Raw genomic sequence first — 11,208 nt, 5'->3', positions numbered from 1 at the left:
GGTGCATGCTTGTTTTCAGGCAGACTTCTTGTACCTTCCCGGGGTGTCTTATTTTAAGTCTGACAGTTTCCAATCGCAGAAGATCTGAATTTAGACTTTGAAATAATGCTCAGGCTGATGTAATTATTTCTCTTCCTTGTCACGAACAAAAATAAACTGCTACGCGAAATGACCTGCTTTCCCACTCTGGAAATCTATGAGCACCCACAGGAACTAGGTGGGAGCCGAGGAGGCTATGGCTGTTATACATGTGCAGTGTGGCCTGCCAAACTGTGCTTGTGAATGTTTTGCCCTTGTTCCTCATCCGATTTCTAGCGTACACCAAGGTCCACCGTGGCCCCTTTCAAGCTATGTGAGAGTACCAAACCCTGAGATGGGAAGAGACAGACAGTGGTGCACCACTACAGAGTACTTCTATTATTCAGATACAATCAGCCCACTTATTCATGCTAAGGCAGAAGTATGGTAGTTTCGGAGTTTCAGCCCTGAGCAATAGACTCAATCTCAGTTACAAACTCCCTGTTTTCCTCCTTGTCAACGTCCTCACTCCGGACTCCTCCACCCCCATCCCAGCCTCTGAAGACAGACTTTATTTGACAGGGAAGCAGTCACCACAGACTTCAGGGGGAAGTGACTTCCTCTGGACCATATATTGATATTTTACATTTTCTGTTATGTCGTATTAGTTGGAGTTTCAGGGGCATCCTCCTGCCTCTGCCTGTCTCCATCTCTGGCTGTCTCAGAACCTTCTGTTGAACAGTTTCTGTTGGTAACCTTTAGCACCTTCCTTTTTCAGGTTCTTCCTGTGCGGGGCTCCCTGCTCCAGTCATGACAGATGAATGTTATCTCTCATAGTGAACACACGGTAAAGGTGCTGGAGACTGAAGCTCCTTGCTCTATCCTCTGGGTCCTGAGGGCTCTCAGTCTCAGGTCTTGCCTACTCTGGTCTCTGCTTCCCTTGGGCTGACTGATAACTAACAGGGTGAGGGGTTGGGATACTCCTCTGACTACTGAGCAGCGGCATAAGCCCAGATGGACAGACAGACAGGAGTGCTAAGGGAAAGATCACGTCTCGTTTTTTTTTTTTTTTGTTTTTTTTTTTTTTACATTTTTAAATTGGCAATGACTGCTTCAGTCTTTATTGATCTTGTGTATTTTCCCATTTCAATCAATCCAGCCTTACACTTTTTTTTTTTTGTTACAGAGATCCTGAAACTGATCAGGAATTTCTTCAACTTACGAAGTGAATACAGAAATGTTTTTAAAATTGTTACCCTTTTTCAACACTATCGGAGAAGTGTATTTTTGCTAACCAGGCCTAAATCTGAGAGGCTTTTCATGTTTTTGTAGAGTAGGAATAAACAGATGTTCTACACAAATAATCCTTAAATTATTTAAAGAAGTTATAAAATGTTTATTTATTATTGTCCATGTGTGTTTGCACTCACAGAGGACGACTTTCTAGGAACTGGCTCTCCATCGAGGTCTCTTGTTGTCTCTGTTGTTCTGTCTCAGGGTGACTCTTGTGCTCACCCCACCACCACTGTGCCACAAAAGTGCTGAGGTTACAGATGGTTGTGGCTAAAGGTTGGAACTCAGTCATCAGGGTTGTGTAGCAAACCTTTCTACCTGCTGAGCCATCTTGCTGGCACTAAATTATTCTCTTTTTTTTAAATAATATTTTATCAATTATTTGGGGATTTCACGTCATGTACCCCAATCACACTCACTTCCAAGACCTCTCAGGTTTGCTCTCCCATCTGTGACCTCCCTCACCCAATGTTAGCCCAGTTTGTGTTGCCTATATGTATTCACTGGAGCAAGGTCAAATTTCCAGTGTCCAGCTGTTTAAGGAAACTTTCTTCAGCCATACCCAGCCAGGAGCCATCAATTGTAGAGCTATATTTCAGCATCCTTATCATACTTTTTAAGAACTCTATTTGATGGTTTCCCGTCTTGGCTGTTACTTTTTATGGAGAGGGCTGGGGTAGGGTGAGGGTGAGGGTTGTCACTGAAGCCTTCTATGTCCCCTTTTCTCACCTGTGAGTCTGCAGATACTGATTCCACTCCAAAAGCAGCTTCCTACTCTTTATAGACAGCAGTAGCATGGATCATGGACTTCCACATGGTTTCTGGTGCTAGCACGGACCATGGACATGCACATGGTCTCCAGTCTCAGGTAACCATGTTCAATAGATCTTAGCATGGTCTCTGATGCCTGTACAAACCACAGACATTAACATGGCCCTCTGTTGTAGCATGGGCAACAGACACCATGATAGCCCTCAGCAGCAGCACAGGCCAAGGACATAAACATGGCCTCTGGGTGAAGGACACTAATATGGTCCCCAGCTGCAGCCTGACCAGTGAATTCATCATGGCTTCAGGCAGCAGCATAGACTGTGGACATCTGCATGGCCTTTGGTGGTAACACACAGCCTTCTCTCACACTTATCATTGCCACTGAGTTTCTAGTTCCTTCTCTCTCCACTGCACCCACCTCGACTTTCTTCCATCTTTCCCACCTCTCCAACCTCCTCATCACATATTTGTTTTGTCATACTGGCATTGAAAATTACAGAGCAGCCGGGCAGTGGTGGCGCACGCCTTTAATCCCAGCACTTGGGAGGCAGAGGCAGGTGGATTTCTGAGTTCGAGGCCAGCCTGGTCTACAGAGTGAGTTCCAGGACAGCCAGGGCTACACAGAGAAACCCTGTCTCAAAAAACCAAAAAAAAAAAAAAAAAGAAAGAAAGAAAGAAAGAAAATTACAGAGCATAACAGCATATATGTGTATATATAAAAATATTCATGGCAATGAGTTGTTGGTTTGGCTCAAGGCTTTTTGGTTTCTGATGCAACATAAATGCTAGACCATTGTCAGGACTCTTTATAGAGACAATATCCTGTGTACTGTATGGATGCATCACCTGTCAACTAAAAAATCTTCGCAGCACAGGAAGGGATAGAATCGATAGTGGGACATCTGGTAGGCAGAAAGAATTCTGGCATAGAGCAAGGCATGGGAAGAGGATGTGAGGAGGGCAGACTCATGGTTCCTGAGCAGAGGTAACCAGCCACATGGTAGGATATAGATTAGTATAAATGGGTTATTTTTAAATTATTAGCTAGTCAGGGAATGAGCCTAGCTGTATGCACTAGGTATTTGTAAATATATTTTGAGACTGAGTCATTATTCCAGGAGTTTGAGGCTAAGAGGAAAATACCTCATTAGAACTCTTCTTTATCCTGCTGTTGCCCAGAGTCAGGGTGAACTTCCAGCTACTCAGGGCATCAGAGGGTAGGTTCTGACCAAGTTGCAGGCTGCTGCACACCTCCCCATGCTTGATGTTAACCTTCCCAAGGCTCACTTGGCTCTACCTTTGTGCTTGTAGCTTGCAGAAGCACCACTGTGCACTCTCCCTTCATCTCCCAGCAGGACAAGCAGCACAAGCTGCAGCTGCAGCAGCTCTAGGCTGGGCCCCAGCCAAGGGACCTAGGACTGGGCCTATTCAGTCAGTGATGACACCTGGTTCTGCAGGATCACTCCTCCACATGCCACAGCACCTTGTAGATGGAGTAGATGTTGGGATGGACTGACTCAAAGTGCTGGATCTGGACCAGGATGGCAGCAGAGTTGGCCAACCTATACAAGATTACTCCTGGCTTTTTTTTTTTTTTTGAACAAAATAAAATGTAAGATAAAATGAAAGCTATCATGTCAATGTCAGACAAGCTATGCCAACAGAAAAATAAAAGATCCCCAAGAAAAGGCATGAGAATCAGAGACTTATTGTCTTACATCCAGGAGCCGAATAAGGTACTAAACTGAAAGCTATAATATCTATGCAAAGAACCCAGGTCAGACCCATGTAGGCCCTGTGACTGCGGCTACAGTCTCTCTGAGTTCATACGAGCTCACTCATTTATTTTTGAGCACTTTGTTCTCCTGGTGTCCTCTGTCTTTCCAACTTCTTCTGCCTCCTGTTCTTGTGGGTTCCCTGAGCTCTGAGGGGAGGGATTGGATGGAGACATTTTATTTAGAGCTATGCATCTGTGTGCATGTCAACATTTGTTTTTCCCTTTAGACTATTCAGTTCACTTAGATTATATTATAGTGTAAAAGTCACAAACTATGAAGAAGAGTTAACCTGTCAAATTCGCATCGTCTCTGGGGTAAGTGTTAGCCATGTATTTTCAATATTACACAGTACAGTTGGAAGAAGCATGTCTTTCTTATCCTTCTAAAGGAAGTTATCTTTGAGTGGCTAGGGCACACAGGAAAAAAAATCCTAATTTTATTTAAACTAAGTTTTATTTTATTTTTTATTTTTAAAATAAAAATTGTAATTAAAAATACTTTAATTTTTACTTAATTTTATTTAAGTAGGTTCAAGGGGATGATGATCCTTGCCAACTAGAGGAAGCATAGAATGTTACTTTTACTTTGCAGTTCAGAATGTCTGGGCTGATTTAATTGGTCATTCATTTAAATAGTCCTTCTATGCTGTTGAAGATGTTTTCTCTGTGGATGACATCCACAGTTGGCTTATGTCAGTTCTAAGAGGTGGCTCTTGATAATCACAGTGGGATTTATCACTCACTGGGCACCTTGAGGGGGCTTCCAGAGCTGAAAGATTAAAGAAAGGGGTCCTCCCTGAGAGCTTGTGTGAGGCTTGGTTCTCACTCAGGGAGAGCATCTGTCACAGCTGCCCCACAGAAGTGTAACTATAATCTGTGTTGTTTAAGCCATAGAAGTGTGTTAGTTCAAGAGTGCAAAGAAGGAAGTCGAAATAAGGCAGAGACAAATAAGAAGGGAAAGTCAGGTAGAGGGGCAGGCAGGCCATCGCTTGGACTCACAGACAGACAAAGTGTTGGGGAGCTGAGAAGGATGTGGCAGAGAAAAAGGCAGAGAAACAGGAGGCCTGGTGACTCCACAGCAGACAGGCAGGGAGAGAGGCAGGTGGGCTAATAGAAGCAGGAAGCAGAAAGTCAGACAGGACACAGGAGCAGTGACAGGAAGATAGGATGGCAGGCAGCAGGTACTTGGACCCTGTCACTGTACCCAGTAGCACTAGTGGAGCTTCCTGAGATGCAGGTAGATCCCATTCTTGGACTTTAAAACGAGTTGTTGAGTAGGGATTGGGACCCTGGTGGGATCTGGCAGCAGTTGAAATCAGAGCAGGGTCAGGGCCACAGCCACCTTCAGTGCATTCATGGCAAGTTGCTTCCCAATGCAGCTCCTATGTAAGAAAAAGTCAATAAAAACATAACTAAAAAATCCCACAAAACCAAAAACAAAGCACCAGCAACAACAAAATGGTCTCCTGTTCTGTGCAGAGTTGGGCAGGGATTGTTCCCTCACTGAAACTCCCTTTCCCTCATCCACACATCCATCTCTGCTCCTGTGTTTTGACAAGGCCTCCCTGTCCTCCAGGACTAAGTCTGACCCAGTCCTGGTTTCAGAGGAGTGACATCTGTTAGGACAGGGCAAGCACTCTAGGGGGCAGTGTAACAACATTTAGCATCATACATTCAGTGGTCGGGGAAGTTCACTTCTTCCACTGAGAGTTTTAGGTTTCCCCAGTAACATCAGTGGTCAGAGCTACCAAGGAAGAGGAGGAAGACACTTCCAAGGGGTAATGTGGTATGAAGGCAAAGGATCGACATGCATCAGAGGGGAACCAGAGAAGACATCAGTCTGGAGATCTTCAAGCTGCCTCACCATCTGTCTCCATTCAGTGTTCAGACTCAATTCTTCTTATAGCTCAACAGCACACCTGTCATTTCTAATGTCCCTTCTTGCAAGCTTAATCATTGTCTCCCAAACTTTACTGGTATCCTTAAAGAGGAACCTTCTTAATGACCCTTAATGCCTTACTTCAGGTAGAACAGTGTCAAAGAAGCCAGGAGTGTGTCACTGTGCTCCCTGGGTACCTCTTCCTACCTCTTATCAGCTCTACTTTCTTTGTTAAATTGTGTTATTGAGTTTGCTGAAAACAGCCTCTCTCACCCTCTGCCTGCATTTTCTAAAGGTTCAGCCAATGGACTACGTGTTCTACCAGCCCCCCCTCTCTCAACTCAGACATCCAATAGACCATACATCCTTTATTCAAGGGCACAGGAGTAAGGGTGTAGGACATCGTTAAGAATGAGTATGTTTCCACCAACTGTTCAATGAGCTACAGAGGTGTGAAAGACTGAGGGATTGACGTGTGTGCATCAGGTGTCAATGTCTGATTCTGTGTAATAAAAATGTGGTCTCATTAAGTCAGAGGAGGACCCATTTCTCTAGGTCCCACTCTTAGGGCACTCTTGGGAACTCGATGCCCCTAATCAGCTGGAAATAGTCTAATACTAATGTCTCTACTTTATGACCCCCTAACTTCATTCAGGGATCTCTTTCCTTTACTCTCTATCCCCTTTTCTCTCTTTTATGTAGGTTCAGGGGTTGAAAGGGTAGAAAAAGGAAGGAGAAGGGTGTGTGCACTTGTATACTTAGAGTATATAATTTCTAAGAGAAATTTCAAAGTATAAAGATCTCATTTTCCTTGTCAAGTTTTGATAACCAGGAATCTTGTAAATGTCACATTACCAATATTTAGTTGAAGTTTATGTTCAAGAGAGTACTGACATGGGCATGATGCACATTGGTGAAAAATGTTCCTAGAAGCACCAGGGTGGCTTTTCAATCATTATACTCCACAGCTACACACGGCAAACAACTGAAAAGCAAACCTTGGCAAATTAATCATCTGCTGCAGTATTCCAGCATTAGAAAACTACTCAGAAAGAGTGCTGGGCTGGTTCAAGAACATATGGAGAGAAGAATCCTGCAACTAAAAAAGCACAGCACCTGAATTAAATTCACATTACTTTGTCTCTAATGGGGAAGGACATAGCAGAATATACTGAGGTAGGGAAATCCACTGACACTGAAACTCACTGGCTGTCAAGAAGGTTACTTGATTAACATTTCCACTGAGTGCTTTGAAATGTTACCTTTCTTTTGCACACACTCACAGACCCACAACAACCTTCTCTTCTATACACCAGCAAACAAAAGCATGCCTGACTGGCACATATGAACATAGATCACATACATTGGTATAATTCACCTCTACCCTGTTACCTACATGGAATGCTTTACCTTGATGCTCCTGAGAAGGGCAGGAAAGCATGGCTGTGTTGGGAAGAATCCATTGCAAACTGGGAAGGATCAAACACTTGCAGAGAGAATACCAAGGACAAAACAGGCAATGGTCACACCCTTGTTCTTAACCTGTGAGGGACAAAATTCTCAGGAAAGATCAGGAAGAGGCACTGGAATTGGGGTATGTTTCCCTTTGTACTCCAGCAATGCCTACCTCTGGATTTGGCCACACTTTTGGGTTGTGGTGAAGGACATAAAATTAAAGTACAACTGTGATACCTGTGAGGCAGGTGGGGGAGAGAGAAAATACATGGAATGAATGTCTGGTCTGGTGGACAATAGGGTCCTTTTGTACGCCTGGTTCCATGAATACTAAGGGTTGTCAGCATGACCTTGTTGGAAAGGTGAAGAGAAGATGATGATGCCTGTGGAATAAAATGTAGGAAAGCATTGGAAACTCGTTGTGAAGTCACTCTTAGTGACAACTCACATTTGTCAAACGCCTTCCATGGACTGGAGAACATAAAACATTAACTGTGCTCTCTATGAACAGTCAGAGGATACCTCAGATCAGAGCAAAAACAATTCATGGCACAGAACTTTCTGAAACGTTCACTTGCTGTACCCTATCTAAAAAACCACATCACACTCACATCTACCTCGTCTCTCCATCCTTTCCTTCCTGGAAGTGAGACTTGTATAGCTCTAGTCATGAGTTCATTTTTATTGGTTATGGGTGTTAAAAACCCTGAGGGTTGAATCATCACTGTGTAAATGAATATGTTTTCTAAGGAATAAATTACCCCAATTTAGTGTGAAGAATGCTTTTAGGGGTATACAGCCAAGAAATAATAGGTCCTTTTGTGCTATCAGGGATCATTGTAGGATGTTGAATTCTAAAACTATGAGTGGTTAAGAGTGCTGCTTACTCTTTGAGAAGGCTTGGGTTTAGTTTTTTAGCATCCATGTGGCAGCTGACAGCAGTTTATATCTTTAGTGTCAGAACATCGAAAACCCTCTCCTGTTCCTCAATGGCACTTCATGCCCTGAGACATAACAGGCAGGCAAAACACCTATCCACATTAAGAAAAATAAATAAAGGAATATAATCAAATCTCAGAGGGAAAAAAATCATGGAATCTAAATAAAGGAAACTGTTGTTATGAAAGTGTGGATTCCAAACCACAAAATTGTGATTATTGAAAATTACTAATGCCATTCTAATTAAATACAAACATGCATGTCATTTTTGCCATGATAGCTGCACAGATTTACTTACAAGAAGAAGATTTAATGAATCTCGAACTCTAGAAGCACACATAAACTTCTGATCCTTCCTTGTCCCCAGAAACTCAAGTCATCGAAGGTAAAAGCTCATACCTTTAGGTAAGGAGTGTCCATTGTGGAAGGTGACAGGTGTGTTAAGCTTTCTGCCAACAGATGGTATTGGTGGGTAGATCCTTATGTCTTCCTTGGTGCATATGGTGGTGTGGGTGATCCAGTGCAGGTGGCCCCTGAAACCAAGCCCATCCTGAAAAGCAAGCTGAGCCTGAGAGAACCAGAGACTCCATATACCAGAAGACAGTGTTTCATTTTTTTCTTGAGCTGCCACTCACCATGTGATGGTGGATCCATCCCTAAGAAGGCTCTGGATCTCCTCTCTGCATCTCTACTGGTGGTGAGGATGTGTGGCCACAGCATAGACGACCCAGGAGATACCACTGGCTGATGTATCATGACCGCCAAACATAAATGAGTCTACCTCAGCATGCAATTCTTTATCAGACAAGCTGCTCCCATCCTCCATCTAGAGAGTCCATTGTAGGAGGAGCTAAAGTGGGAGGAGTAAGGAGAGGAAGTAGAGGAGTAGGAAGAAGAAGAGGAGAAAGAAGAGGAGGAGCTAGGAGACAGGAGAGGAGGACAAGAGATGTAGGAGAGGTGGAGAGCCATGCAGGTATGGAGAGCAGTTGTGGGCAACAACTTTTATTTAGGTTAGCTAATTGGGAAATGACTCTCTTTGTATGGGCATATTGTTATTGAGTATTACCAAACATATAAAGCCTTTGATTCATCTTTAAGCATTAGAGTCTCATTTTCTTACTGGGCCCACATGGATGGAGGGATGGTCTGGGCAATGCCCAGCCTTGAGGAGACAGCCTGGGAGATTGGCAGAGCCATCTCCCATGCTGGTGTCTCGTGGGTGGCAGGGCTGGTGTTTCTGGTGGGCCAGTTCTAGCTGAGGCATGCACATGGCCTCCAGCTGAGAAACATGGCAGCTGAGCTAGGCCGCTACAACAGTCCATGGTGAGAGAGCAGTCTTTGTCACTTAGTTTAATCCTGGGCAGAGTCTCAGGACTCATCTCTACCTACTCACTCTGGAGAATAGAAGGATATCCAGGAAATCCAAATGTCTCTTTCCTCTGAGTTTCTTCATTGATTCCTTGTCCTGTACCTGAGCTTTCCTCAGCTTGACAACCTGGTCTGTCCCATGAAAATGGGTAAGAGACAAAGATGAGGACTACAACAACCCTCAGCAGGTCTGTGACTTCCCTAGTCCCAGTCTAAATGTTGTACAGAGCTCAGGAAGCATGTAGAGGCACAGTGTTGAGAGTCTAACTCCATCTGAAAGATGTTTAGTTTTCACCTCTGGACCATGATTCATGCAGTGTGTGCTTGGGTTGCTTTAATGGGCATCAAACAGCATTGCTTAAACAGTGGCAGAAATAATCACTCCCAGGCTTAGAGACACTCTCCCATCTCTATTACTGATATTGGTGCCTGGGAAATACCCAGGATAATTGCATGTAAATCTTTTAGGAATACTCGAGGCATTGAGCCTACCTGAGATGTCATGGCCAGTTCATTTAGACTGAACCTGTTAAAGGAGAAAACAAAACCTGTGTGTTTATGGGTGATCTGGCAGGCAGAGTTGGTCCTTCGGCCATGGGAAGTCAGATTACAGACAATGTAGTTGTGGAGGAAGACGTTCTTAATCTGGGAAACCACTAGGCTGCTCAGGTCACTAACAGCCTGGAGGTAGGACTTAGAATTTCTGAGGAAGAGGATTCAAAACAGGATGGTAGTAGGAATATCTGTCCTGGAAACAGAAGTGGAGTTTTGGTGAGGATTCCTCATAAGAAGGTTTAATAAGTAGCAGGGAGGTACACATCCATTCTGTGTTATAGCCCTGTGAATGGGGTATATGACTAGGGCAGTGTTGGATCTGCTTTTTAGTTAGAACTTGCCTGATCCCAGGGTCATAATCTTTCTTTTGGTGGAGATGAGCATCCTATCAGCCCTACCTGTCTTCTCTGATGAGCTGCATCAGTTGGTAAGAATATGCCCTGGTAACTGAAGGCACACTTCATGATGGTGTCCAACATCATCAAGGAGACATAGTGAAAGATCTCTAGAGTGGTGTCTTGGCAAGTGATCTGCTCCCAATTGTCCTGTGATGGAAGTATGACATGGTTTTCTCATCCCTCCCAGAGGTGCTGTGAAAATTACACAAGATTCTTCTTGCCACACCAGATACTCAGTTCTACATACCTGCAAGTATACCTCCTATATTAAGAATGTGAAGATATATTTGTACTGTCATGCCTGTTTTCCAGAAAATCCATTATTAGGTTGGCTAGTTCCCTCAATATCATGTGATTGTATCTCAGTTTTTGGAATTAGTTATGACCTTTAAGCTTTTACAAAGTCTCATCCTCCTCAGTGCTCATAAGGATTAATTAGATTGAAAAATTGACCATTTCTCAAACATGAACATAAAACCACTTTGGGAAATGAAAGGCAATGAGACAGCGGATGTGATCCCAATGGGGCCATCCTGATGTCACTTCCTCTTCATATGTCAAAGTCAGATGAGAACAAAGCACTGGGGGTAGCGGTGGAGGGGATTAGAAATAAAGTTTCCTATGGGAAGGGTGAAATGATGGAAGGAAACCAATGATGGAAGGGGATGTCTCAGCGGGCCCATGCTGAGGCATCTCTTCCTCCTGAGAGACCAGCCACACAATGGTATAGCATAGAATAGAGTTTATTCAGGGCA

The sequence above is a fragment of the Grammomys surdaster genome, unplaced genomic scaffold (genome assembly GCF_004785775.1).
Source record: "Grammomys surdaster isolate TR1022 unplaced genomic scaffold, NIH_TR_1.0 100, whole genome shotgun sequence".
NCBI classification, from domain to species: Eukaryota; Metazoa; Chordata; class Mammalia; order Rodentia; family Muridae; genus Grammomys; species Grammomys surdaster.
This window is presented reverse-complemented; position numbering follows the sequence as displayed.